Consider the following 18,585-nt stretch of genomic DNA (forward strand, 5'->3'; position numbering starts at 1 on the left):
AAAAAAAAAAAGCACAGGAAGTCAGCTGCCTCTAACCATGAAGAATCTAATGTAGCGGCCAGGTGGGTAACACTGGGCTAGCCAGTGACATTTTTTTTTTCCCTTTAGCTCACCTTCATATATCTTCTACCCTCTTATTCCTAGCTTAAACGGTTTAGAAGATCATTTGCCACAAAGACCCTACGGGGAAATATCTATTGTGGGTTTTCTCCTTCGGAACTAAATGAGGAATAATCTTAATTAAATCCTGGCGTTCCGACTACATTTCCCAGAAGACTAGTTGAGAAACTAAAGAGAAGCTACCCTCTCCGTCTATGTTATACACTACAACTCCCAGTAGTCTATGGGGCAACTCGGGCCCTCCAAGACTGAAGAGGTTTCCCAGCAGCCATCGGGGCAGTTTTCTCAGCCAATCAAGTAGGAGAAGTGAGACCGGGGCAAGGAGGAGACCCTTTCCTGTCCCCTTGGTTCTAGTCCACCCAGTACCCGCCTTCCCCCCCCAACCCTCCCTCTTCCCACCTCCTCCCCTCCCACCCCCTTTGCTGGTCACGTGGCTGGGCCCCCCTCACGAGCCCGTGGGAGGAGAAGGGAGGAAAGGAGAGGGAGGGGAGGAGAGGAAGGCTGGCGGGGTGGGGAAAGGGAGGAGGAAAGGGAAGGGGGTCGTGAGGGGGCGGAGTGCGGGCCCCTGGCGCTGAGCAGCCTTGGCAACAGCAGTGGTGGCGGTGGCCGGGGCCGAGGTGCGTCAGGCAGCTGGGGCAGCCTTGGCTCCAGCTCGGGAGGCGAGGACACTCCTTTCTGTGGAGTTGAAGGAGGAGGCGGCAGCGGATCCCCGAGCTTCCTCAGCTTGACTCCTCGGCCTCTCTGCCCACAGGCCCCACCTGCCCCTTTCGGGACCCACCGACGGACGGACGGACACACGCACGGGCAGCCTAACGCTAAGGTGCGGAACGCCAGCTGTCAGGCCCAGGTCGGGGTGAGCGGGATAGCTGGGCGCCCACGTGCTTCACCCCTTCTTTCACTCCTCTTTACCTTCTTTCTCTCTTTTTCTTTTCCTCCTCTCGTGTCCCCCCTTTCCCCCTTTCTTCCCTCCGTTTCTTCCTCTCTTTTTCTCTCTTTCTCTCCTTCCTTTCCCCTCTTTTCCACATTTTTCCCTATTCCTTTCCCCTTCTTTCCTCTTTCCCTCATTTCTTCCTTCTTTCCCCCGTTCTCCTCTTTCCTGTCTTTTCTCCTATTCTTTCTTCTCCCTTCCCTCTGAGTTCCTCTACCCTACCCCCCTTCTCCACTCTACACCTGTCCAGCTTTCCTCCTAGTCAATATCCCCGGAAGGGAAAGGAGGGATTATACTCCTCTCAGAAGAATAAGGAATGGTTGGAAGGAAGGGAATACATCTTTGACTTTTGGGATATAGATTTCTTGGGCGGTCTTTTGGGGGATCAGTTTACATGGGTATGGAGTGAGGAGAATGAGCACAACTTTAATCACCTGTTGCTTTTCTACCCAGACCCATTTCATCTGGGTTATCTCTCTTGGATGGTTAAGGAAAATGAGAAAGGAAACCACTGTTTTATTTTGCAGAAAGGCTTTAGCATTTAGGCAAGATAGAGAAAGTTATCCCTGGAATTCCAAAGACTAGTAAGTATTCTAAATAGGGAAGCTAGACATTGGCTAATGTTGTTTGTGGTCTCCTTTAATGTCCCCACTGAAGAATGTTTAAGATTTACTCTTGAAGATGCTCCTTATATGATGGCCTGGAAAGAGCTTTGGATTTAGAGTTTAAAGACCTTCGTTAGAATCCTGGCTTTACTACTTAATTCCCTCTCTGAATCTCAGTTTTTTTCAAACATGAAATGAGTAGTCTTAGACCAAATGATCTCTAAGCTCTAAATTCTGTGATATTTATTGAGCATATACACCCTTTGCCAGGTGATATACACAGAATCTGTCATTTCTTCTCCAGAAGTTAAAATACTTCAAATCCATATGGAAAAACCTTTTTCTCCTACTTATAAGGTATAAAACTTGCGCTTAAACTACCTACAGAGAACAGCTTTTGAGTGTGAGCTCTTTTCTTACTTTGAGAGACTGAATTGTCTTTTAAATTGTTAAGGGGAGATTTGAGAATGAACTTGAAAAAAATGATTGCTATCTCCTACCCCAGTTAGACTTTGATTTGCAGCCTGAAGTATATGATAACACAGATAGATGATCTTCTGGGCTGCATGTCTTTAATTTGCTGTGTGCTCAGAAAATCTAAATGAGTTTAATATGTCTTGAAGCAAACCTAATTAGAAAGATAAAAAGTTGGAATAGACATCAGATACCATCTTGTCCAAAATTAACAGGAGTCCTTTCTGTGACATCATCAATAATTGGTCATCTAGCTTTGCTTGAAGACCTTCTTTCAATGAAGGGACACTTCATACATGGAATAAACCCATTCTACTTTTGGATAATTCTAATTGTTAAGAAGTTTCCTAATTCTTACTCCAGATTTTCACCCCTTACTCCTAGTTCTGCCCTTGTTGATCAAGAAAAACTGATCTTATCCTACCATAGGACAGCTATCTTGTTCCCCCTAAGCCTTCTCCAAGGCAATATCTGTTCTTTCTTCAACCAGCTCTCCTGTGGTATGCTCCTGAAGCCCTTCGCTATTCTAGTTGCCCATCTCTTATTGCTCTCCAGTTTTCTAAAATGTAGCCTCTTCCTAGGCTTGGATTATATCCCTTTCTTAAGGTAGCCTAAGTTCCCATTGACTTTTTGTCGCAGTATAAATGTATTGAGAAGCACTATATGTAGTGTAGAGGATAAAGGACCTGCCCTGTAGGCAGGAGGATTTGGATACTACTCCACTTGCTGGGAATACAAAGGCAAAAGTGAAACAGGCCCTGCCCTCAAGGAATGTACCCACACACACATATGCAACTGCACACATATTTAAACACATACAGAATATGCATAAAATGAAAAGGTAATTTTGCATGGGTTGCAGTAGCAACTAGAAGGATCAGGGAAAGGACTCATGAAGAAGGTGATCCTTGATTTGAGTCTTAAAGGAAATCAGGAGGTGCTGAGAGGTGAGGAAGGAGTGAATTCTAGGTGTGTGAGATGGCTAATGACTGGATCGAAGAGCAGATGGAGAGGAGTGAACTATCAAGGTAGGAAGGAGTTTTGGGGTGAATTATTCAGATCTTTAAATGTTAAGAAGAGGAGTTTCTATTTGATTCTTGGATCAATGGTGAGCCACTGGAGTTTATTGAGGGGATGAGGTTTGTCATGAGCAAACCATGCTTTTGGAAAATTCCCTTATCAAATACATGGAAGATGGATTGGACTGAGAAGTTTGAGACAAGGAAACCAAATAGAAGGCTATTGCATTAGTCTGAGATGAGGGCCTGAACTTAGATAGTGGTAATATTATGAGTGAAGAGAAGTGGTAGATTCAAGATAGGGTTCTAGAGAAACAAAATTTGGCAAGTGACTGCATATGTGAAGAGAGTAAGGAATGAGGATGATAAGTGATAAAACTGGGTGACAAGGCTGATAGTATCTTTGACATTAATTGGAAACTTTGGAAGAGGGGTAGATTTTGAGGGAAGATAATAAATTTTGTCTTATATATGTTGAGTTTGAGATAACTACAGAATGTTCATTCTGAAATATTTAGGAGGAATTTTGTGATGCAGGACTGGAATTTAGGGAGAGATTAGGTTGGGACTTGGATATAGGTGATGCATCCCCAAAACTTAGAGAATAGAGACTATCTAGGAAGAAGGATGACTAGCAGTCACAAGTTGCAAAGAGGTCAAAAAGGATCAGAATTGAGGAAAGAACATTAGGAGATCATTGGTTAACTTTGGAGAAACCATTTCAGTTGAATGATGAGGTCAGAAGCCAGATTGCAGGTAGTAGAGAAAACAAGTGGAATTAGAGACATCATATATAGTGCTTTCTCAGGGAGTTTAGCTGAGAAAAAAAAGAGTAGAAGTAAGATGATAAAGGGAGAATCTAGTGAGGATTTTTTTGAGGGTGGGAGAGACGAGCATGTTTGTAGGCTGCGAGAAAGGAATCAATAGATAGGGAAGGATTGAGTATTAGAAGGTATGATAGTGGGAGCAGTTTGCTGGAGAAGAAGAGGGTATGGAATCAAAGGGAAATGTAGAATTGCCCTTAGTGAGAAGGGTTTGGAGTAGAGGAGATTAGCAGGGTCATTATCTCAGGGAATTGTAAGAAGGGGAAAAGGGGAAGGTTTTTGTCAGGGAGTCTCTTTTTTCCCCCCAGAAAAATCTGAAAAGCAAGAGCCTCAACTACGAACATTAGGGGGGATGCTGTTGGAGGCTTGCTTGAGGAATGAAGGGAAGATTGGGAATGCATGTGGAGAGTGTGGTAGAAACCAGGGAGGAACAAAGGGTTCCTTGCCACAGTGAGGGCTCATCAGTTCAGATTAAATAACATAAATTTGTAACGGATTCAGTCAGCACAGTTGCAGGACTTTCTTTGGCTCCATTCAGCAATATATTATCAGCTCTGTGACCCTGGGCAATTCACTTAACCCTCATTGCCTAGCCCTCACTGCTCTTCTGCCTTAATACCAGTATGTGGTATTGATTCTAAGACAGAAGATAAAGGTTTTAAAAAAATACACTATCAAGATAAAGATTTGTCACTAATGGGGATATTCAGGAGCTTATTTATGCTATACCGCAGAGATTCCAAGGCATTTCAGAGATATTTTTGAGCCATGACAGAACATTAAAATAAGTAGTCTTATGGTGACTACTTTAAAAAAATCATTTGCATGTGTAAGTTGTAAAAAAGAACATAAAAAAATCAAAGAGTTGCATGGTCATTATATGAAGGGAGCCTGATTGATTTAAGCACAACAGATGGACAACCCTAGTGTGCTACAGTGAATGAAGAGAAGGGGACGAATGCAATAGGTTATAGAGAAACAAGATTTGGTGAATGATTGCATATGTGAAGAATGAGGATGGCACTGAAGTTATGAAACTGGTTAAGAATAATGGTGATGCTTTTAAGTTTGGAAAAGGGGTAGATTTTGAGAATCAGTGCATGGTACAATGGAAAGGGCATGGGACTTAAGAGTCAGAAGACCAAGGTTCAAATCCTAGGTCTTCCACTTAGTGCCTGTGTAACCTTCGATAAGTCACTAACCCCTCTCTGGACCTCAGTTTCTTCACTTGTAAAATGAAGATGTTAGACTTAACTTCCAAGACCCTTCAATCTCTTATAAGCCTGCAAACCATAGGAACACCTCTTATTGAATGACTTCACTTTTTGTAAGATTTACAGAGAGACCCGAACAAGAATCAAGGAAAATGAGAAGGCTTGGATAGGGTGTGATTTCTGCCAGTAGAGTAGACTACATCAATGAAATAATGGATCCTTTGAAAGAGGCTTTTTTTTAGATCATCCTTATTACTTAACATTCATACGTGCCTCACATGCTGTATCAAACTATTTGCTGCATAGGATTATTTGTACTGCTGTTGGATTTGGGCAAAAGGCCAAATTGGAATGGAAATCTACTCAAACCAAAGGATTTCTTTAAATTCCTAATTTCACACATGTGATGGATTATATTCTATGCATTTCATCAGTTTTACTAACTTTTTCATTATATTAAGAGAGTAACGATTTTCAAAATATCTAAATAGTCTTTAAATCACACATTTGCTTTTAGTTCATTCTATCCACAAAAACCTATCTAGAATTCACTATTTGTTATTAGTTCAAATCAATTATCTCATAATCAGAGGTATCAAACACTCCATTGCTACCTGCAACACTCCCTAGTACCCAGTGTGTCCTGAACCAAATTAAAATGTAACTAGAAAGTATTTCATAAAGTAAAAATACAGTAGAACATAAATAATGTTAGTTAAGTCAACATGTGACCCTCAGGGATCCTTATATAGGGTTTTACACCCCACTTCTATTTGAGTTTGACACAACTATTGTAAACTAACTCTTTTTGAAGCAAGGATTGTAGCATTTCAGGCTGAGAAGTACCTGAGAGACCATAGAAGCCAAATCTGTCATTTCACAGATAAAAAAGCTGAGGATCAGAGAGGTAGCATATATCATAAGCAGTAGAATCCAGGCTCAGATTATTTTATTACAAATTCTGTACTATTTCCAATTCATCATGCTAAAAATTGCTCTTCTTATCTGAGTTTATCAACCAACAAGCATTTATTAGCCTACTCTGTGTCCAGATACTAGGTATAAAAATAAAAGTGACAAAATTATCCTGATTCTCAAGGAGTTTCCGTTCTAGCAGGGAAGACAATGTGTGCATATGCAAATGTATAGAGAATGGTAATAAATTCAAGGGCTTTACGTGTTCCTGAGGGGTAGGCTCAAGAAAAGTTTCATGTAGAAGGTGATACTTAGACTGTACCTTGAAGGAATAGAAAGATACTAGGAGACAGGAGTGAGGCAGGAGTTAATTTGAGGCATGGAAAATAGCCAGTGGAAAGGCACAGACAAAGGCTAATGGAGTGCTATGTGTGAGAAACAGAAAATAGTACAATTTGACTATACCCTTAGAATATGAGAGGGGAAGTAAATTGTTCAGAGAAACTGAAAAGACACTTTGGGGTTAGGTTGTGAAGTACTTTAAAAGTCAAACAGAGGAGTTTCCTTTTCATCTTCATGGAAATAAGGAGCCACCGGAGTTAACTGAATAAGGGAGTGGTGTGGTCTGATCTCTGCTTAATGAAAATCACTTTTTGGTAGCCTCCTGAGGATGAACTTCAGTGTGAAGAGACTTGAGGCAGGAAGACTTTTGAAGTTTGTAGAACTCTGAGAGGTCATGAGGTCTTGGACTAAGGTCACAGACAGTGTTAAAGAGAAAGGATTCAGATATGTAAAATAATCTGGAAGTAGAAATGGTAAATCTGGCAACTGATTGGATATGTGAGATGAGAACGAGGAATTTATAAACCTCTGAGAGTGAAAGAACAATTGTAGCTTCAGCAGAAATAGGGAAGTTTGGAAGAAGCAAAAGGTTATGGGGAAAGATAATGTGTTCTGTTTCAGGCACTTTGGGTTTGAGGTTTCTTCAGTACATTCTAATGGAAATAGCCAATAAGCAGTTGGAGATGGGAGCCTGAAGCTCAGGGAAGAAACCGGTCCTGATTATATAGGTCTCAAGAGTCATCTGGATAGAAATGATAAATCCATAGAAAATGATGAAGTCACCAGAGAATGTAAAGAGAAAAGAGGACCCAGGACAAAATTTTAGAGAACACCCACAGGGTATCACATATGTGATGAACCAACCATGGAAACTGAAGAAAGGATAGACAGAGAATAGAAAAACCCCTGAGAAGAGAATATCCAGGAGTAAAAATTGGTCAATAATTGGTCAATAGTGTAGTGTCAAAGTGCAGCAGAGAGGTCAAGAAGGGTGAAGATTGAAAAAGGCCATCTAATTTGGCAATTCAGAGGTCATTGACAACTTTATTCTTTATGTTTTGAGGGGTTTTAAGAAATTTAACTTTGAAAGATGCTAGTTTATCCTTGGAGATTTTGAAAATCATAATCACATTTCAGAGTACTCAGCTTATTCAGAATGCATCTATAATGCTAACAAAAGGGCAGTGTTGTTGACTTAAACAAAATAGGTGTATCTTTTCAATACCTTCTTCATTTACCAATTCCTTCCTGCTCCCCACTTAAAAATGCTTTAAAGTAAATCACTCCTCTTAAAAATGTGGTGAAATGATTCAAACTATAAGCATTTTCAAATGGTTTTTAAACAGAAATGAAAGAAGGAAGTTTAGCCACCTACAGTCTTAAATAAGTTACTGAAAGAACATGTGATTACAGCCCTAAGAAGATTCTTAAAAGACCTGAAGCAGAAAATTTTCAACAATGAACAAAGAATTTCAAAGATTGTAAATTCAAATTATTTCTAAATCTGAGGTGACTTTCTTTTTTTTTTTTTTTAGATTTTTTTTTAAACCCTTGTACTTCGGTGTATTGTCTCATAGGTGGAAGATTGGTAAGGGTGGGCAATGGGGGTCAAGTGACTTGCCCAGGGTCACACAGCTGGGAAGTGACTGAGGCTGGGTTTGAACCTAGGACCTCCCGTCTCTAGGCCTGACTCTCACTCCACTGAGCTACCCAGCTGCCCCATGAGGTGACTTTCTTAAAAGTTCATCAGACTTCATTATATCAAAACAATAATGGAGGCCTTTGATGCTTTTGATAATTCTTGGGTAATTATTTCTCTCCATCTCATCCCCTTTTTGTAATTTTTTATTAACAGGTTTTATTGATGCCTTTTGTTTTTATATCAGTCATTTCTAATGTAATAAAATGTCCCCATTTCCCAACCTAAGACTAACAAAGAAAGACAAAAGTTAAGTATAAACAAATGGTATGTTGAGCATTTGGTTTTATATACAACATTTTACCCCCTTTACCCTTTATTCTCCTGCATTTCTGTTGAGAGAAAGGAGTTGTGTTTCATTACCAATCATCTATTGGAGAATGACTTTGGGTCTTAAATATTCATGTCAGTTTCCAATATGTTTTATATATCAGACTTATATCAGCGATATTTGATGCAAAGATGTCACCTCCATCTAATGGTTTCTCTTCTTATTCTGTCTGCATTGATTTCATTTGTAGCTGTTATTTAAATTTTCTAATTTGTTTTTTCTGATTATTTCAATCCCTGGGTGGTTAAGAATTCTTCCCCTGAACTTAAATGTGAAATCTATTTCTTTCATCTTCTTTAATTTTTTTAAATGATATATCTTTTTATATTTAGGTTGCATATCTTTGCAGAAATTATTGGGATATGTAGCATGACATGCTAATCTGTCAAACTGCTTCCCAGTTTTCTCTACAATTGTTGTCAAATAGGGAGTCCTTCCCTTGGTAATTTATTATTCTTGTACTTATCAAACACTATTGTTTTTAATTGCTTCTGGTTCTTGCTTATCTAATGCGTTCCACCGGTCTACTTTTCTGGTTTATGGTTTTTTTTTTTTTTTTTTTTTTTTTTTTTTTTTTTTTTTTTTTTTTNTTTTAATTGCTTCTGGTTCTTGCTTATCTAATGCGTTCCACCGGTCTACTTTTCTGGTTTATGGTTTTTTTTTTTTTTTTTTTTTTTTTTTTTTTTTACCAGAACCAAATGATTACTCCTTTTAAATGTAGTTTAAGATTTGGTAATGGTGCACTCTTTTTGTTCCTACTTCTAAAAATTATTCCCCTTGAAATTAAAGACCTTTTGTTCCTCAAAATGTATTTTGTCCAGTCCTACAAAGTAACCCTTTGGTACTTTGGTATGGTTCTAAATCTATAAATTTATTTAGACAGTATCAACATTTTTATTATATTGGCTAGGCCCAATCATGAACACCGAATCCCTCTCCAATTATGTAAATCTTTATTCTTAAAGGAATGTTTTGTAGTTTATATTAGTCCTTAGTACAGGGCCTAACACATAATAAGCACTTAATAAATGTTATCATTCTTCCATTTATCCTGTGTCCTGGTAGGGCCTTTTTTTTTTCTTCCTTTGTCCAGAACTGTGATTTCATCAGTATGGGGAACTTCCCTCATAGAAATTTCCTATCTTGTTAGTAATTGGCAACTCTATAACTGGTCATACTACTTGCTTGAGCCTTTGAGAGGTTACCTCTGAACCACAAGACTAGTCTTCTATCCACTTTGCCAGGTTGACTCTGTCTTAATAAGTTAACTCTCAGATTATATTATGTATTTTATAGTTATTTTGTGCAAGATTTCTCTTAGCATTTCCTTTAGGTATTTGCTACTCCTGCATAGAACATATCAATGATTCTTTTGATTTTGTTTTGTATCCTGCTTTTTTACTAAAGCTATTAATCTTCTTAGTTTCTTCTTTGATTCTTTGGAATTTTTTTAACCCTTACATTCTGTCTTAGAATCAATACTAAGTATTGGTCCCAAGGTAGAAGGGCAATAAGGGCTGGGCAGTTGGGGTTAAGTGATTTGATCACGGTTACATAGCCAGGAAGTATCTAAGGCCAGATTTAAAGCCAGGACCATCCTTCTTCAGGCCCAGATCTCTATCCCCTGACACATATAACTGCCTCTTGCAAATTGAGATAATTTTGTCTCTTGATTGCTGCTGTTCTATTACTTGATTGTTCTTGATGGCGTTTCTAAATTTTATTTCTTCAATTAAGAAACATTCATTTTCTCTCCTTTCAAATTCCCCCAATTTAAAAAAAAGAAAAAAGAAAACCAAACCGTTGTAACACAGATATGCATAGTTAAAACAAATTCTTGAATTGTCTATGTCCAAAACTGTAGATCTCATTCTTCATATTGAGCTTATCATCTCTCTATCAGGAGGTGGATAGCATGCTTCTTGAATCATTTGGTCTTTGAATTGATCAGATTCCTTAGATCTTTCAAAATTGCTTGTCTTTAAAGAGTGGTTATTGTATAAATTGTTCTCCTAGTTCTGCTCACTGAACTCTGCATTTATTCACACAAGTCTTCCTATATTTCTCTAAAACTATTTCTTTCAAATCTTTTCTTATGTCAAAATAACATTTCCTTATATTTATATGCCTGTTTTTCTTTTTTTTTTTTAATCCTTACCTTCTGTCTTAAGAGTTAATACTCTGTATTGGTTCCAAGGTAGGAGAATGGAATGGGCTAGGGTAGGCAATGGGGGTTAAGTGACTTGCCCAGGGTCACACAGCTAGGAAGTGTCTGAGGCTAGATTTGAACTAAGAACCACCCTTCTCCAGGCTCAGCTCTCTATCTACTGAGTCACCAATGCCCCTAATCTACCAATTTTTCTATAAATTTTCCATTTTTGTCATTTTCTTTTTTTGCTTTCTTTACCAATCTGATGGGTGTGATCTGGCTGGTATCTTACAACAAATGTCAAATAATAGTGGGAAGAAAGGGCATCCTTGATTTATCCCTGTATATACTAGAGACACTCCCATTGTTCCACCATTGACAGTATTTACAACTCCTGGCTTTAGTTATAGGCTTTTAGGTCTATGTCCATGCTTTTGGGGAGTTTTAACATGAATGAGTCTTGAATTCTGCTACAGTTTTTTTTCATTTGGTCCTTTATTTTTAAGCTTCACCGACTATGAGATATACTGTGCTTGAGATAATGTGGACAAAAGGAAAAAATACCCTTGTCCTCTGGGAGCTTATGTTCTATCTGAGAGATGGGAGAGATGGGATAGTAGACTAGTTTAACTGGCCTTCTTTCCTGATTTGCTGTGCTCCTTTCAGAACTGGAAGTCTTAGATGAATATGAGAGACTTAGCATTCTTCCATATTTGACTGATATAGTGCTTTTAAGGATTGCAAAGTACTTTACATCTGTTATCTCATATGAATCTCACATATGAATCTGTTATCTCATATGAATCTTACTATCTCCATTTGGTAGATGAAGTATTAAGACTTTAAGCTATTGTGACTTTCTTTCCTAGGGACACACTAGTAAGTCTCAGAGGCAAGATTTGCTATAAGGGTACTCTCAGACTAGTCCCCATTGCTTCCATCATGGGCAATATCATCACGCCATTTTATTCTTTGACCTAGACAAGGTGCACAACAGTTGGTGCACTTTTCCATTTCTCATTCTAGTTGTTTGAACTCCTTGAACAGTAACTCTGTGAGCTTGAGAAATTCAGGAGAGCAGGCAAATCCAGCTCTCTCTTTTAGTATATCACCAATGCCAAGAAGCCTTGGTTTCTACAAGCTTACTTCTTCATGCCTGCTTAGAGAATCTTTCATTTTTTTTTTGTTCTCCTGGGCTCCCGCTAACCTGACCAAATACTTTGCTCCCTATAGTAAAGGTAGGCGGGGCAAGTTTTAAGGGAATTCCTTATACTTGAGGTTTGTTCTGGTTTTCTTTCTGCTGGCAGAACTGTTGCCTTGGATACCTTATTCTTCTGACTTTTCTCCAATGCCTCTTGAAATCACACATTTTGATCTCAGCATTTACCTGTTGCATTACCAGTGCTTTGATGAGGAAATAGCTTTGTTAAACAGAACCCTTCTTGGAATAGTATATTGCGTCTCTGTGTGCAGAGGCAGCAAAGCATGGTATAGCACAGCGTTCTTCAAATGTTTTTGATCCAACACCTCATTAGTAAGAAAACTTTTGAACACAATCTCACAACATAAGTATTATTTGTAAATTATATACGTGTACTAGCATGTTAATTTATTATGTACGTTATAAAACATACAAAATAAAAATTAAATAGAATGAAACAAAGATTTAAAAATGTTTTAAAATATGTGTTACTAATGAGACAAAAATGCTCATTTCACTAATAGTACAGAAATGTTGTTGTTCTAACTATACTATTAATAATATTTTGTACTGAAAGCAATGCAATTGAATATGATGCATTTTTAATCCCCTTTGTCCTTGGGTGACCTTGTAAATAATAGTTGTTGGTAATTAATTATTTTTGTTGATCAATGTAGTCGAGCAGATGAATTGTTTTTAAGATACCTTTATTGAAAATGTACAATACGATAATAAAATAATAGGTCATAAGTCACTGCCATAACTTTTCAGCAAGAGTCATATTTCTCTGTGTGTCACTGAACATAATCCAACAATAACAAGCAGGAGTGAATGGCCTCTGGTTTCAATTCAGCGTTAAGGTCTTAATATAAGTCCATCTTTTTTCTTCATGTGGTTCTTCCTAATAGATAGCAACATACTTTAATTTCCTAATCCAGGTTCTAGTAGCTATTAATAATTGACTCCAAGACATCCTCCTTCTTTTTTCAATGAGTTTAGTGCTTGGTTCATAGTCTTTCTCTCTGCCTGAACTCCTTTCTTATCCAAGGGTACATGGTGATATTCCCTTAAGTCTCCTAACTTCCCAGTTCTTCAGTCTATATAACTCTCATGACTAGAAAGTCTATCTTAGCTATATATAAGAATGGTAACAGTCTTCATCTTGCCTTTACCCATAAATGTTCTACTTCCATGTTCAAGAACTTTGAATTTCCTTCAAAGTGTCTCATTCCATTTAAAATTTCTGCTTATCTTCACAAAGATCTCTGATCCTTTCACTGTGCAATTGTATTTCAGGCCCTCTGGTCTGGCTACATTCTCCACCCCCTTCCCAGAAAAGCAGAGATAATCCCTGCTGTCAAGGAATTTGAATTCTATTGGGGGAGATAACACATAGGTGGTTTTAGCTGCTAGACAAATGGTAAGGTCCCATTGGCCTTGGTGTGCAATATCAAAGCAGATGGTGATACATCTTCTTTAATGCCATTTGTACTGTTAAAGCCATTTGGCAGTCCCAAGGCAGCTTGTTGGTGCAATGGACAGAATGTATGGCCTAGATTCAGATAGACTCCTAAGTTCAAATCTAGCCTCAGACACTTAGTAGCCATGTGACCCTGGGCAAGTCACTTAACTTCTTTCTGCCTCAGTTTCCTCAATTGTAAAATGAGGATAATAATACCTACCTTCCAGTATTGTCATGGGGAAACAAATGAAACAATGCTTCTGAAATGCTCAGTTCAGTGCTTGGCACAAAGTAGGTGCTTAATAAGTGTTTATTCCCCATCCCCCTCTCCAACCCCTTCTCCAAGGACTTTGATGTTAAGAACTTTCTTTTTTTGGTCTTTATTTAGTATCTGTGGTTGCTAAGGAGGTGGGAACCATAGAGTAGGGAAGGGGACTAATAAATAGCAATAAGGCTAGAAAGGCAATTTAGAGCCAGGTTGTTATAAGGGCTTTTAAATACCAAATGGAAGATGTTTATATTTGAACCTGGAGATAATAGAGGCCCACTGGAGTTTGCTGAACTGATGGGGACAGGGAGTGAATGTGACATGGTCCTGTCTTTGCTCTAGGAAAATGACTGGCAACTGTGAAAGGAGAATGGCTGAGTATGGGGAGAGACTTGAGGCAGGGAAAAAGTCAATGCTCTAACTACATGATAATCTGGGACCCGAGAAAGAGGGAAAGCATCATTATGGTTTTTTCAGTGTCATATGTGTAGCTATTACTGTGGGTACCTGTTGACAGTTAACGTAGAACTACCCTAAATGGCCAAAGACCAGGACAGAAAGGGGAAGGCTGGGAGCCTCCCAGAGTAGGGGAGTGTTAAAAGATAATAGGAAAAGATAGATGTGGTAGCGTTGGCAAAAAAAATTCATCATTGGCTGTTGTGGGCAAGGTGGAATGGAATCCTTCTTTCCACCCTCCGTTGAACAGATACCACTTGGGGTCATGTCAGGTCCCCACTTTGGAGATCTCTGACATATTGGATAGAATGCTGGACGTGGAGTCAGGAAGACCAGGGTTCACATTCTGTTACTGACACTTTGGATCTATGTGACCCTAGACTTAACCTTTCTGAGCCGCAGTTTTATCTTCATGAGTCTTGATACCTGCAGTACCTATCACTTGGAGTTGTTGTGAAGCTTTGCCCAACCCTTTCATTTTTTATAATCAGTAATTTTTTTGGAGAAATTGAAAATTGGGGAATAGGAAAGCGTGATGAGATACAGATTCTGGAATTACAGATTTTTAGAGCTGGAAGAGACCTGAGAGAAATTATAAGCCAAGCACTGGATTTGGAGTCAGAGAATTACTCCCTGTGTGATGTCAGATTAATTACTTCCCTGACTCTATTTCCTTGTGTGTAAAATGAAGGGAATGGACTTGATGACCTCTAAAGTCCCTTCCAACTCTAAATCAATGATCCTATAGATTTACCAACACACGGTGCACCTCATCTTCCTAGTCTGGCCTGCATGAGATTTTTAGCAAAACATTTTTACCTAATTATTTGCCACATATGAACTAGTAGGCCAGTAGGGTCTAACCTCCAAAAATTCAGACTATGCAGCCAACTTTGGCCCAATGTCTGAATCCACTTAGTTCTTTGAAAGCTGAAATTGAAATTCATGTGAATTTTGAACATACCAGTGATTTGAAGAATGGAACCTTGACCAGGTAGGAGGGAGAACAGTACGGAACTAGGGAAGGACAGTGAGAGAAAAATTGCAGGGTAGTTGGTTTTTTTGGCAGCCTTAAATCATGCTTTGTAGGTGGTTTCTACTCTTAGTGTTGTTGGTCCTGGAACCCAGCCTGAAATCTTTCTATCTGGCAGGACAGTGTTGTCTCAGTCAAACTGACTGAGACAAAGGCCCTTTTGTCCTGTGTTTGTGTATTTCACCTACTAATTTTAAAGCCTTCCTGTACATAAGCAATGAGAGAGCACTTGGAAACGCATATTTAAATCACTACTTGAATTAGCATCACTTTTTTCATAGTATGTCTCCTGTGGACTCTGAGAGAGAATGATTGCTTTTTAAGTACCAATGTAACTTGTTTTCCTTTTAAAATCTTCTTAAGGAGTTTATATTCCCTTGGTGGATACAGCATATAAAACAGATAAGATATGGTTTTGATGATAATGCTAGAACAGTAGTAGCCCCAAAATTCTTAGATATCTTTCATGTGAAATTGTTTTTCTACTCATCAGATTTCTCTTCTATTGAGAAGTGTTTAGTTTTTGCTTGATAAGTATATCATCTGTGTTGAAGAATAACTGCAAATATTTGCTTTCATTTTTCTCCTCTTGCTTTTTCTTCCTAGTTTTAAATATCTTCAGATCAGAAAATACTTCTTTCAGTATGATTATAATCATTCCTGTAACTTTTCGTTATTTCATGTTGTTCAGCTCTTACTTTGAAACTTATTTAATGTAAACAAGAGATTCTCACATTCTCCTTCCGTATAGAGTCAAATCGTATTAATGCTTTTTTGCCGTAAATTAAACACACACACACACACACACACACACACACACACACACAAATATACACACAAAGCACAATTGTACTACATTTGGCTCTTTCAAAAGTATTCATCAGTTCACTGAGAAACCTATTTTGGGAACAGTATTTTAATCAGCTATTCCCCAGTATTTAGGACTCTTGAACTAAAAATAAAACCATACTTAGTGTGAAATGAAACTATTCAGAATTTTTAAAAATTGTCACCATCACCTTATTACCATTTCTGGTTATGGATTTGAAATTTAAATAGTTGTACTTCTCAAACTTTTGCAACTCATCAAATTGCTTCTTTGAGGTTTTTAAATTTTTTTATCTTCAATTAAAAACTTTTTTTTGATCTCTCAAGCCATCTTTCATACCTATCAGGACATTTGAATCAATTCGTTTCTAGGTAAGTGGCATATTAACATTTTGCTTTTAGGCATTTCTGAAACCATACCAAATTTATTTCTATTTTTGTTAGTGTTAGTGGAAAATAATTTTACAATTGAGCATCCTCTTTCCCTGTAAAATTAGACTTTGCTTAAAGAAAAACACACATAAACCCATTAGGTATTTGGTGTGCAATAATCTTAATGTTATATATTAGCTAATTAATTTATTTTTAAGTATCTACATGCAGTCAACTCTTTGGTGCTAATGCCACCTCTGATAAAGTGAAACAGTAAGTCAGCAAATAGTTTATTGAACTATGTATGCTTTGTGCTTCATGCTGCCCTGGGGTACTGGTTAGCTGCTGTTCATCTAGTTGTCAAATAAGTGCGAAGTTGTCATTAGGTGATGGGAACCAACAAATTTATTTACAGGCTGGAGCTGTTTTAAGAGGTTAGTGAAAGCTGTCTCGGGACATTCTGCCCTTTGCTCTAGTAGCCCAGGAGGGTTTGGGGACTAATGAAGGAAATTGGCTCTTCTGCTGTAGGTGTATTATTGATGATGCAGCTAGTTACATCATTCATAGAATTATGTTTGAAAATGATTGTTCTTTTAACCCTTCCCTCATTGACCATTTTTTTAGCACTAGATAATTTAAGTTCAAGTATTTTTTAAATTCTCGAAGATAATATCTGAATTGCTTAAGCTCTGGCAGGTCCTCCCAAACTTGAAAGGCTTTGAGCACAGACCTAGTGATGGATTGTACATCTGGCATCTGAGGACCAGCCAAGTTAAGTTTGGAAAAGCTCATCACCGGAAAGTTGGCTGTGAAGAGATTTTTGTTTTCAGCCTCAGCAACTCAAGAAACTTTCTACTAAGGATTTAGGAGCTACCATCTGAAATGGTGGAAGGTTTTTTTTTTTTTTTTTTTTTTAATAATGATGAAGCCCTGGATCCTTCAAGTAACAATAAGAAGAATAACGATAGCTAATGTTTATATAGTACAGGAGAGGACAGTAAGCTATAGCCTGGGTGCCAGATTTAGCGCGCCCCCCCCATTTTTATATGGTTCTTGAACTAAGAATGGTTTTTACATTTTAAAATGCAATAAAAGTTTATTTTAAAAATGTAAAAACCATTTGTAGCTTGTTGGCTGTATGAAAACAGGCAGCCATCAGAAAGAGGTGAGGGTGCTATAAATTTTCCAACTCATGATGTATTAACTGCTTCAGGGTTTGCAAAATACTTTATCCGTGTTATCTAATTTGGTCCCCATAACAACTCTGTGAGAAGTATTTTTTTTGAATCAGCTAGATGTTGTGGTAGTCACCAGAAATACTGATAGAACCTCTGCCTTCAAGGAGCTAATAGGGTACTTGGAGAGAGGAAACAGATCCATGTGAAACTGAGAATAGTATAATTGTAAGCATTAAAAAGGGAAGTATATAATAAATGTTTAAATTTTTAAAAAAAGGGAAGCATATAGGATGCACTTGGGAAGTTAGAGTAGGAGAGATGAAATGGCCTGAAGGAGTTGAGGGAAGCATCATGGAGGAGGTAAACTAGACCTTGAGGGACTGAAAGGATTTGGATGAGCAAAAAGGAGAAGAGAAAATCTTCAAAGGTCAGGAATTGTGATGTGCAAGCATAATTGTACGTTGGACCAAGATAGGAAACTGCCCTAACCGGAATGAGAGAGTTATATAGAGTATTGGGAGGTATAAACTAATAGGTAAGAAATAGTCAAATTAGAGAGTCCTCAATAGAGAAATTGAGATTTGATGTCTAAGAAATCCCAAGCTGTTGAAGACTTTGGAGGAAAATGAAGTGATGGCAGTAGTGTTTAAGTTAAGGTAACTGGGGAGCATTGGCCAGCTTGAATTTGAGAAGGGCTAGGCTAGAATCAGAGAAGTCTATTAGCAAGCTGTTTGAGTCATTCTTACACGAGAGAGGCTAGAAGAAGGGACAGATATCTTACTCATGTTGAAGGAAGAAAATGTTAAGAATGTAATATGAGAAATAAGAGAGATAAGAGTCAAAGATTGTTATTATTTTTAAACCCTTACTTTCCATTTCAAAAGCAATCCTTTGTATTGGTTCTAAGGTGTGTGAGGTCTGATTTGAACCCAGGACCTCCCACCTCTAGGCCAGGCTCTCAATCCACTGTGCTACCTGGCTACTCCCACAAAAATTATTTTGAGTCTTAGAAAGTGGGAATGTGATGGTGTCAAATGAATTCTAAGTGGAACAAAATGAGTTTGAGGTCATGTAACATCTAGACCAGTGATTCCCAAAGTGGGCGCCACCGCAATCCAGGGGGAGCGGTGATGGCCACAGGTGCATTTGGGGGCGGTGATAGTATGT

The 18,585-nt window shown here is 38.2% G+C and overlaps 1 protein-coding gene across 1 annotated transcript in view; it reads left to right on the top strand.

Moving 5' to 3' along the window:
* The first annotated feature begins 738 nt into the window (after window positions 1–738).
* MTM1 (myotubularin 1) overlaps window positions 739–18,585 on the top strand; it is a 120,827-nt gene continuing 102,980 nt past the window's right edge. Inside the window, exon 1 of the mRNA XM_044682508.1 lies at window positions 739–940. The gene's annotated coding sequence lies outside the window, so the exon portion shown is untranslated. The remainder of the gene's footprint in view (window positions 941–18,585) is intronic.

This window comes from Gracilinanus agilis, chromosome X (genome assembly GCF_016433145.1).
Source record: "Gracilinanus agilis isolate LMUSP501 chromosome X, AgileGrace, whole genome shotgun sequence".
NCBI lineage: Eukaryota > Metazoa > Chordata > Mammalia > Didelphimorphia > Didelphidae > Gracilinanus > Gracilinanus agilis.